The sequence below is a fragment of the Cyprinodon tularosa genome, unplaced genomic scaffold (genome assembly GCF_016077235.1).
Source record: "Cyprinodon tularosa strain WSP-4 unplaced genomic scaffold, ASM1607723v1 ctg134, whole genome shotgun sequence".
NCBI lineage: Eukaryota > Metazoa > Chordata > Actinopteri > Cyprinodontiformes > Cyprinodontidae > Cyprinodon > Cyprinodon tularosa.
The window spans coordinates 310,291-322,365 of NW_024038158.1; positions in this window are offsets into that span (position 1 = coordinate 310,291).

The window sequence follows — 12,075 nt, forward strand, 5'->3', positions numbered from 1 at the left end:
TGTGGCTTACACAACCAATCAGAGGCCTGAACTCTCAGGTTTCAAAATCTAAATATACCGAAGTGATCATTTCAGAAAGGAGCACCTGTCGAGAATAACGCATCAGTGGTACAGTTATGAGGAGGCCAGAGGAGCATTAGCTGTCAAGTCCCAAAAACACAACAGTAAAGCTCTGTGACCTGGTGGGTCATGCAAACTAGGCCAATTTAAACATCTAACATCTTTGTTTTTTGTTTTGTTTTTTTTAACTAAAACTAAATGTGTATCTGGAGAAGGTTAACATCAGAGCTGGCATAGCTGTGTTCTGATGAGGTCGCCCATCAGCTGGCTGCATCCTGTCGATAATCAGGTCAACAAAGTCAGAGCTTTGCACGCTTTTGGGTTGTAAAATGTTGTTATACATTTTTTTTAAGTTAAATGTAAAAAAAAATATCTGCTGCACAAATAAAGTGCCTTGCAGAAGTACCGAAGCATTCTTTTTTTTTTTTGCTACCTTTTATGTATTGATGCAAAGTGGGTGAAGCGGAAGGAAAGGATTCATAATTTTCCCAGTGGTTAAAAATTACACTCTTAAAAAGAGCTCAGGCTCAGACAGGAAACATCACTGAACATCATTTCTAGTCTTTTAAAAGGTGCTCAAACTGGATTTATCTCTGGACTTTGACTAGGCCAGTCTAATGAGTAGTGTTACTCTTGCTCTATTATGGTCACTGTCTTACTGGAAGGTAAACCTTCAACAAGGCCTCAAATGTTTAGCAGCTTCTATCTCCTAAACAATTCTAACTGGCTTCCCTTTTCTTGCAGAAAAAAACATTCCCAGTGCATGATGCTGCCACCACCCTGTTATGTGTTTGAAAAGGTTGTATCAGTGAGGTTAGTTCTACACCACCCCAAGAAATCTACAAGTTGGACATTTTCTATCCTAACTTTTCTGATCACAGCGCCTACTTCTTCAAGTTAGCTCATACTTGGATTGTGGGAAACTGTTACACTGGAAAAAATCTAAATCTAGATAAGTCATTTATTCATTTGCTCTTGGATTGAGGAGGTAAAAGAAACATTTTGCCCATGGAACAATACAATTTACATTAAAAGTAAGAAAAAACAATTGCATTGTTTTATTGAAAGTGCATATTATCTAATTGTCCTAATATAAGAGACAAAATACTTATTTCATTGGCAAATTATCTCATTTACCTACTGAAATTAAGGGTGAATACCCTTAATTTAAGAAATTTTTACTTATTTTTAGATCGTTTTTCCAGTGTAACAACTGCTTTGTCTCAAAAATAGCTTTCCTGCTGTCAGTCCTCCACAAAGGCTGGACTTTTTCAGTGGATTCATGCAGCTCCAGAGCTACTACAGGCCTATATGCTGTTTCTGATTGTCTTTTTGTTCAGTTTGTCAGTTTTGCATTCACAGACCTAAACTGAAAGTGTTATTATCTTATTTTAAGAGTGAAAAATTAAATTCCATTGGGAAATCATCATATTTACCTACTTAAATTAAGGATAAAGACACTTCATTTAAGAAATGCTGACTTATTGATAGTTTGTTTTTGCAGTGGTTTCTCAGTGATGGATTGAACCGTACTTTGTTAGATTTCCCACAACCTGACCCTTCTCTGGAGAGCCATAACATATCCTCTGCCCTGCCTGCTGTATTCCTTGGTTTTCATGATGCTGTTTAATGTTCCCTTATAGACCACTGAGCCCTTTACAGAATACCTGGATTTATACGTAGATAAAATAAGAGGTGGGTTTGGTTTACAAATCAAGGGGTCTCTAAAGGTAAGCAGTTCACTGCAAAAACAATCTTAAAATGAGTAAGAAATTCTTCAAATAAAAGTGTATTCACCCTTAAAGGTCCAGTTTTCTAATGCATTTTTTACCATGTGGCTTAAAGATCTCCCCACAGTCACTTAGCAAGCAGTGAAATAGAAGGTATGGAACTGAAACTAAAATAAATGTTCCCCGCTTTAGTGAGAAATCTATGACTAACTCCAACCAATCACAAAAGACGGTCCGATTGGTTCCATGACACGTCAATCATGGTCGCCTACTTGTCCCTCCCCCCTGTGTGCGCACCCTGACACATGAACAAATCGACCCCCCAATGTTCATGTACAGTAGGATGCCATGGCTCGAAGTTTTGAGTGGGTAAATAAGTTGAATTAGCAATGGAAGTAATATTTTTACGCTAAAAATAAGATAATTAGATATGATGCAATTGAAATAAGAGATTGCAGTTGGTTTTTCTTATTTTAAATGTAAATTGTCTTATTCCATTGGTAAAGTATCTCACTTACCTGCTCAATTAAAAGAAAAATGCACTTAATTTAAGAAACATTTACTTAGCAACACTAAAATGTTTTGCAGTCTTCAATCAGAATTGTTTTTAGGAAAATTTCCCGTTATTTGTATCATATTTTTTGTTGGTACGTCACTTAAATTTCCATTATAAGAAAAGTTGGTTAGTGTTGTTTAAGTGTTTTGGTTTGAGGTTTTCTGGGTGTTTTTGTTGATCATACTGCATCTTGGTGGTCGTCTTTGGTTGCTCTGGTTTCCACATTTCAAATACGCCAAACTGCAAATGGTTCTGAAATAAAAAAAAAAATAAAAAAAATGAAGGAATGGTCACATTGACATAGTTACTTATGGTCATATCTGTAGCCAGATCAACTACTGTGAGATTTAAAACTACAGGTACAAAGGTAAGGTTGAATGGCAACTTATTAAAGTGAACAGTGAGGAAAATGGTAGGAGTGAAAGAAAATCTGCAGGACTTTCTGCAGCCAAACGTGTTATCTTAAGGCCAGAGAGTCTCAATAACTATTTATACATGTTTCCTATTGGTGCCAATAAATGAGGAGGGTGACATTCGTGGAGCATGTATCAAATTTAGCTATTTACTTTTATGATTAATATTTGAGGATATAAGGAAAGAATAAAAATAAAAAAAATGTTAAAAGAGATGCTTGTTTAGCAGGCAGTTTTTTTCATGTTTTTTCTTGGATATCATATTGTAAAATACTAATTAAATTAATATATTCATCATAGCAGCACTATTTGGTGAGAGGAAAATAAAACGTTCACAATCATCATTAATGCTCTGTCAAAAACGGCATTTTATTTTTATTATTCATAATTTAAAATGTAAGAAAATGCATCAATCTTTCTTTTCTGATATTATTATAGCATTAGCATGGAAATAAAATAATAATAATCTCAATTAGGGTGTTTTTTTTTTTAGTTTGTTTAACAAGGGAATTAATTTTTCTACCACAGGTAGGTATTTAGAAATCTTTATGTAGGATTATAGAAATTTGGTAACTTTGGAGTTAGTCAAGGAAAACCAGAGACATATTTACAGATATGGAAATGGAAGCAAATGAAAAAAAAGGAAAAAATTTTACTTGAGAAGTACTTTCTTACATATTTAAAAATGATTTGTGTCTTATTTCTGGAACGTCTATACTCTTGCTCTGTCCCAGGAGCAAGAGAGATGGACAGCAGCAGATGACAGTCTCTCTTTCCCAGTTTTGAAAGATGTCATGCACCTCAAGCGGACTGCTGCTTCATTACAGTCCAACCGACCCAGCAGCTCTCATCTTATTTGCAAATAAATAAAAACATTTGAAGGTGAATTTATCAAATACACTTCAATATTTCTTTATTAAATATGATTTGGTTTATACCATGTACCCAGTGTCTTTTCTATTTTATGTATTTATTACAGTGTACAACTGTAATGAGTAGTGTAAAAGTGAAAAAAAAAAAAAAAAAATACGTATTATTGATTGCTGGTGTTTGCTTTGCTGTTCACAAACCTCATTGTTAACAGGTTTAATTTAGTTATCTATTTTTTTTTTATAATTACTTTCTAATTGTGCAGACCAGGAGTCTGCAACTATGGAGGACCAAGAACGTCACTGAAATAGAACAACCATTTTGCTCTTTATTTATACTATTAGAAATCAAAGATGAGAATTGCATATTTTAAATTAAGTTATTAAAGAGGAATTGGGTTTATTCATTCAATTAAACACTGCAATTTGAAAATGCATTTTCAAATTCCATTTTCATTTGTAAATGGAGATTTAAAAAACATTCATTCATTAATCCAAACATAAATACCTTTGGGATCTTGTTCACGAATGAGGGAAGAAGGGAGCGGGAGATCAACAGGCGGATTGGTGCAGCGTCTGCCGTGAAGCGGGCGCTGTACCGGTCTGTCGTGGTGAAGAGAGAGCTGAGTCAAAAAGCGAAGCTCTCGATTTACCGGTCGATCTACGTTCCTACCCTCATCTATGGTCATGAACTATGGGTCATGACCGAAAGAACGAGATTGCGGATACAAGCGGCCGAAATGGGTTTCCTCCGTAGGGTGGCTGGGCTCTCCCTTAGAGATAGGGTGAGAAGCTTGGTCATCCGGGAGGGACTCGGAGTAGAGCCGCTGTTCCTCCACGTCGAGAGGAGCCAGTTGAGGTGGCTTGGGCATCTGTTTAGGATGCGTCCTGGACGCCTCCCTGGTGAGGTGTTCCAGGCACGTCCCACCGGGGGGAAGCCCCGGGGAGAACCCAGGACACACTGGAGAGACTATGTTTCTCGGCTGGCCTGGGAACGCCTTGGGGTTCCTCCTGAAGAGCTGGAAGAAGTGGCTGGGGAGAGGGAAGTCTGGGCCTCCCTTCTTAAGCTGCTGCCCCCGCGACCCGACCCCGGATAAGCGGAGGAAGATGGATGGATGGATAAATACCTTTCCTCATAACACATTTAAAAATGTAATTCCATAATCTATTTACATTTTCTTTTTCAAATCACTGTTGCAGTGGGATTTTCTTTTTGCTTCACCTTGTTTACCCTTTCCTTGAACCATCCCTGAGTGTACTGAAAACCAGTTAAACCAATAACAGTTGCTCCTCAGATGTAACCATTTCTCATTGGTTAGATGAGCCACACCTGGTTCACAAAAAGAACAATGACGCAAATAACAGATTTTAAATTAGCTTTATGAAACGTTTTCTGTTCTGTCCTAAAGATACAAATAAACTGTTATTGATTTAAATGGCAACATGTCTCATACTGCAGATATTTTACAAAAATAATACTTTATTGCAAGTTCATGTAATATTTGCGGCTCTCAAGGACTATTACCTAGCTGGACTCAGGGTAAAAGGGTCCTTTTGATTTCAAAGGTTGTACTGATATTAGGCTGATTAAATGTATAGAGGACGATCGTTTATTTTCAGGTGGATCATCTCAATAAGTGGTCCTCTTAATTGTCATTGACTCTGGTAAGGTGGTCCTACGTGCTCGCCCCGTTAGCTATATTTTTCTGTGCATGCTCACTTTCAGGCGTATATCTGTGGTGAGCTACGATTTCAGCCAGTAATTGAAGCTCACCTTTCTCACCACGGTTCTTTGAAAATGGCCGATGGTCGCAAGAGAAAAGTGCCTACGAAGTGTATGAAAAGAAAAGAAAGGCCTCAGAAGAAACAGATTAGCATTATGGGATTTGCTGTCACAGAGGCCCGCTGTCGCCATAGGCTGCCGCTACCCGACAGCTGCAACCAATAATAAATATGGCACAGGCACCTTGTGGTGTATAAGGAGTTACATGACCAACGGGTAGCAAAAAGCAGTAGTCTAGTTGTCTAGTAGTCTGACTAGTTTTGGGTTTATGAAAAGGAGGTTGGGCTGCAGACTGAACTGGACTGACCGAACCCGACCCAGTGACGATATACTACCCCCCGCCTGCACAGTAAGACGGGGGGAAGCACGGGGGCTGCCATTGTCCAGGCTACCATCCCCGGGGTCGGTTTCAGTCGCTCCGGGTCCAGTCCAGTCTGCGGCCCAGCAGCATTTTAAACATTTTAAGTAATATTTCTTTAGGTATGAAAAGCAGGACGTGTCCATGAAAAAGAGGACATCTGGTCATCCTATCTGTCCGACCGTAAGTTAGCTCAGTTCACTATGAAGTCCACTATATAGTCGCCGCTCTATATAGTGATTGAGGGATTTAAGGATTAGGGCGAGCTTTGGGCACAGTTAGCTTCTATGAGCTATGAAAACAGCAACTTTCAAACAGAGCGTGCACGAGGAGAAATGGGCTCATGCACGCTCTCACACGCGTTTAATAGGCGTTCCCTCTGTGGAGCAGGTGCAGGGTTGTGCATGTGCATTTTTTTTAAAGTGGAGAGGACGTGTCTTTTCAAAAAATCCATGAAAATCCTCCACAATACCTTTAAATATAGAGAAACAAAAATAATTGCTTTTAGACCAAACATCTACTTCAATTTCTACAAAATTGATTCACATCTCATCAAAAGATTTTAAAACCCATTCTCCTCAGATGAATGTTCTATTGCTTTCAAAAACTGTTATTGGTACTCTCTATATCTTTAAAACCCATCTTAATGCCGCCATATTTATGGTTTTTCCGCAAATCTGCTCAAAATGAAAAACAATATGTTCTATTTTTGATCCAATCACAGCACAGAAAGTGAACTAATAAAAAATAAACTGAAAAAGACCTGAAACATAACCATAACAGGAATAATCTGCCAGCATTTATATTACCAGACCCATGTTCAGTATTTTAAATTGCTGTCCACACCATGCTGATAGACAGTTTCATAGATTTACATTTTTCAAATTATCCATCAATGATTCAGCTCTGGAAGAATAAAACTGTGGATGATTTCATAGTGGAGGACTCTATTTCAACAAAGATGAGGAGAGCTCACCAATCTGGCACAGTGGTGCTTCCTGAACAGGGTACACCAGGTCATAGTGGACTAAACACGCTCCTCTGAACAGCATGGACTGAAAACTTGTTTCTTCTTTCTAACGAGGCTGAACTGACTGGTTTCTTTACTCAGATGCTCACTGAACAAAACTAAAAGCATCCTGTTCCTCAGTGTGACACTGAGGTATGAGAAAAGGAGAAGACTTAAACTGGATTTAATTTAAGTTGCACAAGTTTTCAGCAACTGTCTTTTTCTTCAAAGGGTGTTTCTTCTCTTGTCCTGTAAGGACGTTTCTTTTTTGTCTGAGTGTTTCTGAGTGTGTTCTAAATGAGTATTCTTGATGTCAATCTAATCTAATCTAATTCTGCTCTAATAATAAAACTATTGATTCTACCAATGGGATGCCATCAGGAAACATGATTTTGGACATCAGCTTGGCTATTTAATAGCCAAGCTGATGAAAAAGACAGATCTATTTCGCTGCTGATGACACAAAACCAACTGAGGCAATTTTTGATAATACATAAGACATCGAGTTGCTGATGGAGGAAATTTACTTCAATACAATCAGGACTAATAAGGCCTGAGTGCTTACTTTATTGGGAAAATATGGATTTTTTTTAAAAGATCCACACCTTGTCTTCCACAGCACAATGTTTCCTCATAATTTATAAACTAGCTTGCTGTGTAAAACAAATAGCTGCAAATGTTTTATTTTCATTGATTGTGAAACATGATTATTTTTACATGCATCTTTCACAGCCTGGATTTTATTGCCCTTTAAATTAAGGTCACCTCCCAAAGAGAAGTACTGAAATCTAAACTGGTGTTTTTAAAGTGATGCGTTATTTTGATCAATTTTCAATTCAAAACTACTTTACTAATCTGAAAGGGAAATTAAATGTTGCAGTAACTCATAGGATTTTTGTTGATGGGGTTATCTCACAGAGTGCTACCTCTGACCTTTCTGCCAGACATAGATAACAAATAGATGGATAGCCTCCAGAAAGAAGACATAAATCAGTGACTTTAAAGTCTGTTTTTAACAGATTTAAGTTAATTTTACTTTTATTTTTTTTACTTTAATGGATGTTATTGGTCCAAACCCCTTAGCCGTTGCACACCCATCCGATCCACTGGAATGGAGCATCAGTTGTTTCTAAAAGGTAAAACTGAAACCTACAATGAGAAATCCACTTCGTTTTATGGTCCTCAGTTGCTAAACAGGTTTCCTGAACACAACAGATTAGCAGTTTTTCTATGAGGAAACAACAGATCGAGCTAATACGTTTTACTTCTAGTTTTAAGCTAATAAAATCTATTAAATAGTTGTAATTTTAGTAAATTTAAACCGGTTTTTCCTTTATTGTGTAAACAAAATTTTCATGTTTTTCATTTACATAAGCAGTATCCAAGATTTAAATGTTAAAAAGTATCATAATCAGTCATTGACAGCTGCAATTAAATAAAAACCACAGAGGAAAACATGATGCTTTGTCACTGGAAAAAATGACTGATGACCAGTAACACCAGAACAAACAGCTGCAGCACAGAAAGCCACAACAGGGATGCTGCCAACAGCCAATCTTAGACCATCAACACGAACAAAACAACATCCCACTGAGGTAAGGAGTCTCAAATTAAATCTGCTGGTTGACATTTTTGAACTGGGATTGTTTTTTGTTTTAAATCCAGGAATTTTCCACATAAGGACAAACTTCCAGAGTCCTTTCTATGGAGTCAGAAAGGGGTCAAAATGTTTGTAAACTTATAAATCTTAGTGGAAACTGAAAAGATAAAAGTTGAAATAGAAAAAATTTAAAAATTGAGATCAAAAGTGAGAAACTAAAAAAGCAAACATAAGATAAGATTAGAATCTAAAGTCAGTTTAGTATTTTAATTACACTTTTTCCTCTTTTTATTTCTTTTCTTTATTGCAGTTTTAAATTTTATATTTTCAGATTCTTAACCCATGGATTTAAAAAAAAAAAATCCTGAAACTGAAAAATGAATTTGGAACTAAAGAAGAAATTCTTTGAATCTGAAAATATAAAACTGAACTAAAGTGTAATTAGTGTATGAGTTTGTCAAGCTGAGGGGAAGAATTTAGATAGAATTTTTATTTTATGTTTGCTTTTTAGTTTCTCAGATTATAAGGTAAAATTTTGACATTCAATATCAACATCTATTTTTTTTTTTTACCTTTTATTTTTTTCAGTTTCAACTAAGATTTAGATGTTTACAAATATTTTGATCCTTTTCTGACTCATAGCTCTCTTACTCCTTTTCCTCTACTGGCCTAAAATGTTTCATATGAGATTTAGATCTGCACATGAGACAGCAATGAAATGTGGTTTATTTTATTGGTGACTGTTTTTGCGGTTTGGACAGTTTTTGAGATTGTGTTTGTAAACTGCCATTGTATTTCAGTTAATAGAAAAATGCACTTTGCTTTTGTTTTTCCCCATGTCTCTCCTGAAAAAGAAGTTGATTAAAATAACTAAGCTGGTCAAATAAAAGGTTTAATTTGTTTCATTCTTGACCCTTTAAAACATAAACTGATCAAGTATCACAGGTACACTAAGAAGTCCTTTTCCACATACGTTTTCTTTAACCTTGAACAAGACTGGAGCATGGACAAACTTTTGATTTCAGAAGTGGGGGGACGCAGGTGTATTTTAATGGAATTAAATTCAGCGTGTGTGGTCATCCAATCACAGACCCGATCCAGTGGCGGATCAGATGTTTGGAAAGTGAGCTTCTCAGGAGGGACAGACAATCACACAAGAAAAGATGGAGGGCCAATCAGGAGCTTAAGGGCGGTCTAAACTCAGGGAAGAAGGCTTCAGCTTGAGCTGGATTTTTCCGCTGGTCCTAATGCTCAACAAATGTCTGTCATTGTTTTTGGACAGCAAAAAGTTAGGGGAACAAATCGAAAGTTTGAAAAAGTGCAGGAACCTTTTTCCATAAAACCTTTCAAACTTGTATTCAGATCCTCTTGGTGAAGTCTCTGTATTTTAAGGGGATATCTTACCTTACGTGTTCAGAGGTTGTTGAGCTTCAGCATTCCTTGCCTTGACCATCCCTCTGAGCACTAGGCTCTTGAAGGTACGCTGCAGAAAAGGACAAATGGTTCCTGGGGAGGTTCAGATTTAACTCCTCTCAATTAACCCTATGGCAGTTAATTTTTCATCTCTATTCCTCAGCATGTTTCTTCTGTGTCTGCTGAACATTTGAAACCAAACCCTTGATGGCCGCTCCTCAATAAGTTTTAAAAATGCTTTGCTCTTTATGAGAAACTTCTTCATGTTTGTGACTTTTTAGAGCCAGATAATTCTTTGACTCTTTTTCTCTGTTGAAAGACGCTGTCACAACAAATTCATTACATACACATCACCTATAGCTCAGTTTGCAAGAAATAATATAGCCAAAATATCCACTAGGCTAATTATAGCGCACACATTTAATACACATTGCTGGTACTGGGTTGGATCCACTTTAGCCTTCAGAAATGCCTCAATCCTTTTTTGCAAAGATTCAACAAGGTACTGGAAATATTGGTCCGGGAGTTTGGTCCATATTGACATGATAGCGTCACACAGATGCTGCAGATGTGTTGCTTGCTGAAGTTGGAAAAATCAATAATATTCATAATATTTTACTTACTTTCTAGAAGCTTTCACTCAGGCCTTACACCTGCAAAGGTATACAGTGTCTGGGTGAGAGGCTTTCTTTTTCATTAGAGATATTTTGGAATAGAAAGTATTAGTTCCCATGAGGCCAGACTTCTTCCCAGTTTATTCAACATTTTACTTTTTTCTTTGTAATTTGTTTGGAATAACTATATGTGGGGATTTTCACTGCTTTTTTTCAGTGAGAGAAACCTTGCCTAGATGAGAACAGGGCAGAACATCTAGCTGTGTCATTCGATTTGTTCTGACTTTAGAGATAATTACCATCGATATCCTTTATTTAACTGAATTGCATAATTGAATACGGTTTCCAACGACACCGCACATCCATGATGCAAATCTCCAGCCCCAGCTCATCTCTTAGGTGAGATGTGGTGATTGTGGGGGCCGTTTGAGTTCAGTGAACACATTGTCATGTTCAAAAAAACCAGGGTCTTTTTCATGAAGCAGGTTTACCAAAAACTCTACATTGTCTAAATTTGAAAACAGGGAAACTGACTTTTCCAGTTCACAAAGAGTTTCCTCAAACTCTGTTTCAGTCACCATAGTAACATTCTCCCCAGAGCAAACCTGGTGACAGGTTTTCTTCAGTAAACTCGGAGTGTCCTCTGTTGCCGCTCTCCTTACAGCCATTCACGTTGTTATTCCTGTCAGTTTGTATATATATATATATATATATATATATATATATATATATATATATATATATAGTCCGTGAAAGATTAGGTTTTAAAAACAAACATTGCACGTCCGTCTGATGAGGATTTTATAAAAGAATAAATCTTGCTTTTTCCACAGATAATTAAATATTTATAGGGAGAGGATTCTCCAACTCAGTTGACAGAGCATGAGCGAGATGTGGATCATTTTATTTTTTTGTTATATTTACTATACATGAAGACGGGAGGTGTTGGCCTAGTGGTTAGTGCATAAAGCTTTGAGTTCTGAGTTGGAGCCCCACAGGTCACCACTCAGGGTCCTTCAGCCAGACCCCTAACCCCAGACTGCTCCTCTGGCACCACACATTAGCTGGCAGCCTTAAAAAAACAAAACAAACTGGGGGATGGTGGCCTAGTGGTTAGGGCATTGCGCTTGGAATCGTGAGGTTCTGAGTTCAAGCTTCAGTCCCACAGACTTCCAATCTGTGTTCCTGAGCAAAGACCCATAACCACACAGCTCCCTGGGCACCGCATAATGGCAGCCCACTGCTGACCAAGGGGATAGGTTAAATGCAGAGTTCATTACGTTGCTTTGTACTTGGGACAGTGTAATGACAATAAAACACTGGAAAAACTACTGAACTTATTTTCATATTATAGATTAATTCCACTGGGGGGAAAGGAATTACTTTAGGGTTAGGATTAGGATTCACTCTATGATGACAACCCAATGAGCCTACTGACACAATCTGAAGGCCTTCTATGGGACAGATAGCCGCCAATAAAAATGTGTAAACATTTCTAGATATATAAAACTTAATTCTGACTAGTATAATTTTGTTTTTTTCCTCGAGCAGCAATCTTCACCATAATCATCTCCCTCTCCTTTGCAGCTGTAGAGCAGCCATCTTTAAAACACTTTCTCCCAATTTCTTTTTTCATTTTTGCATTAAAATCTTTATTTCCAGTGGGATGA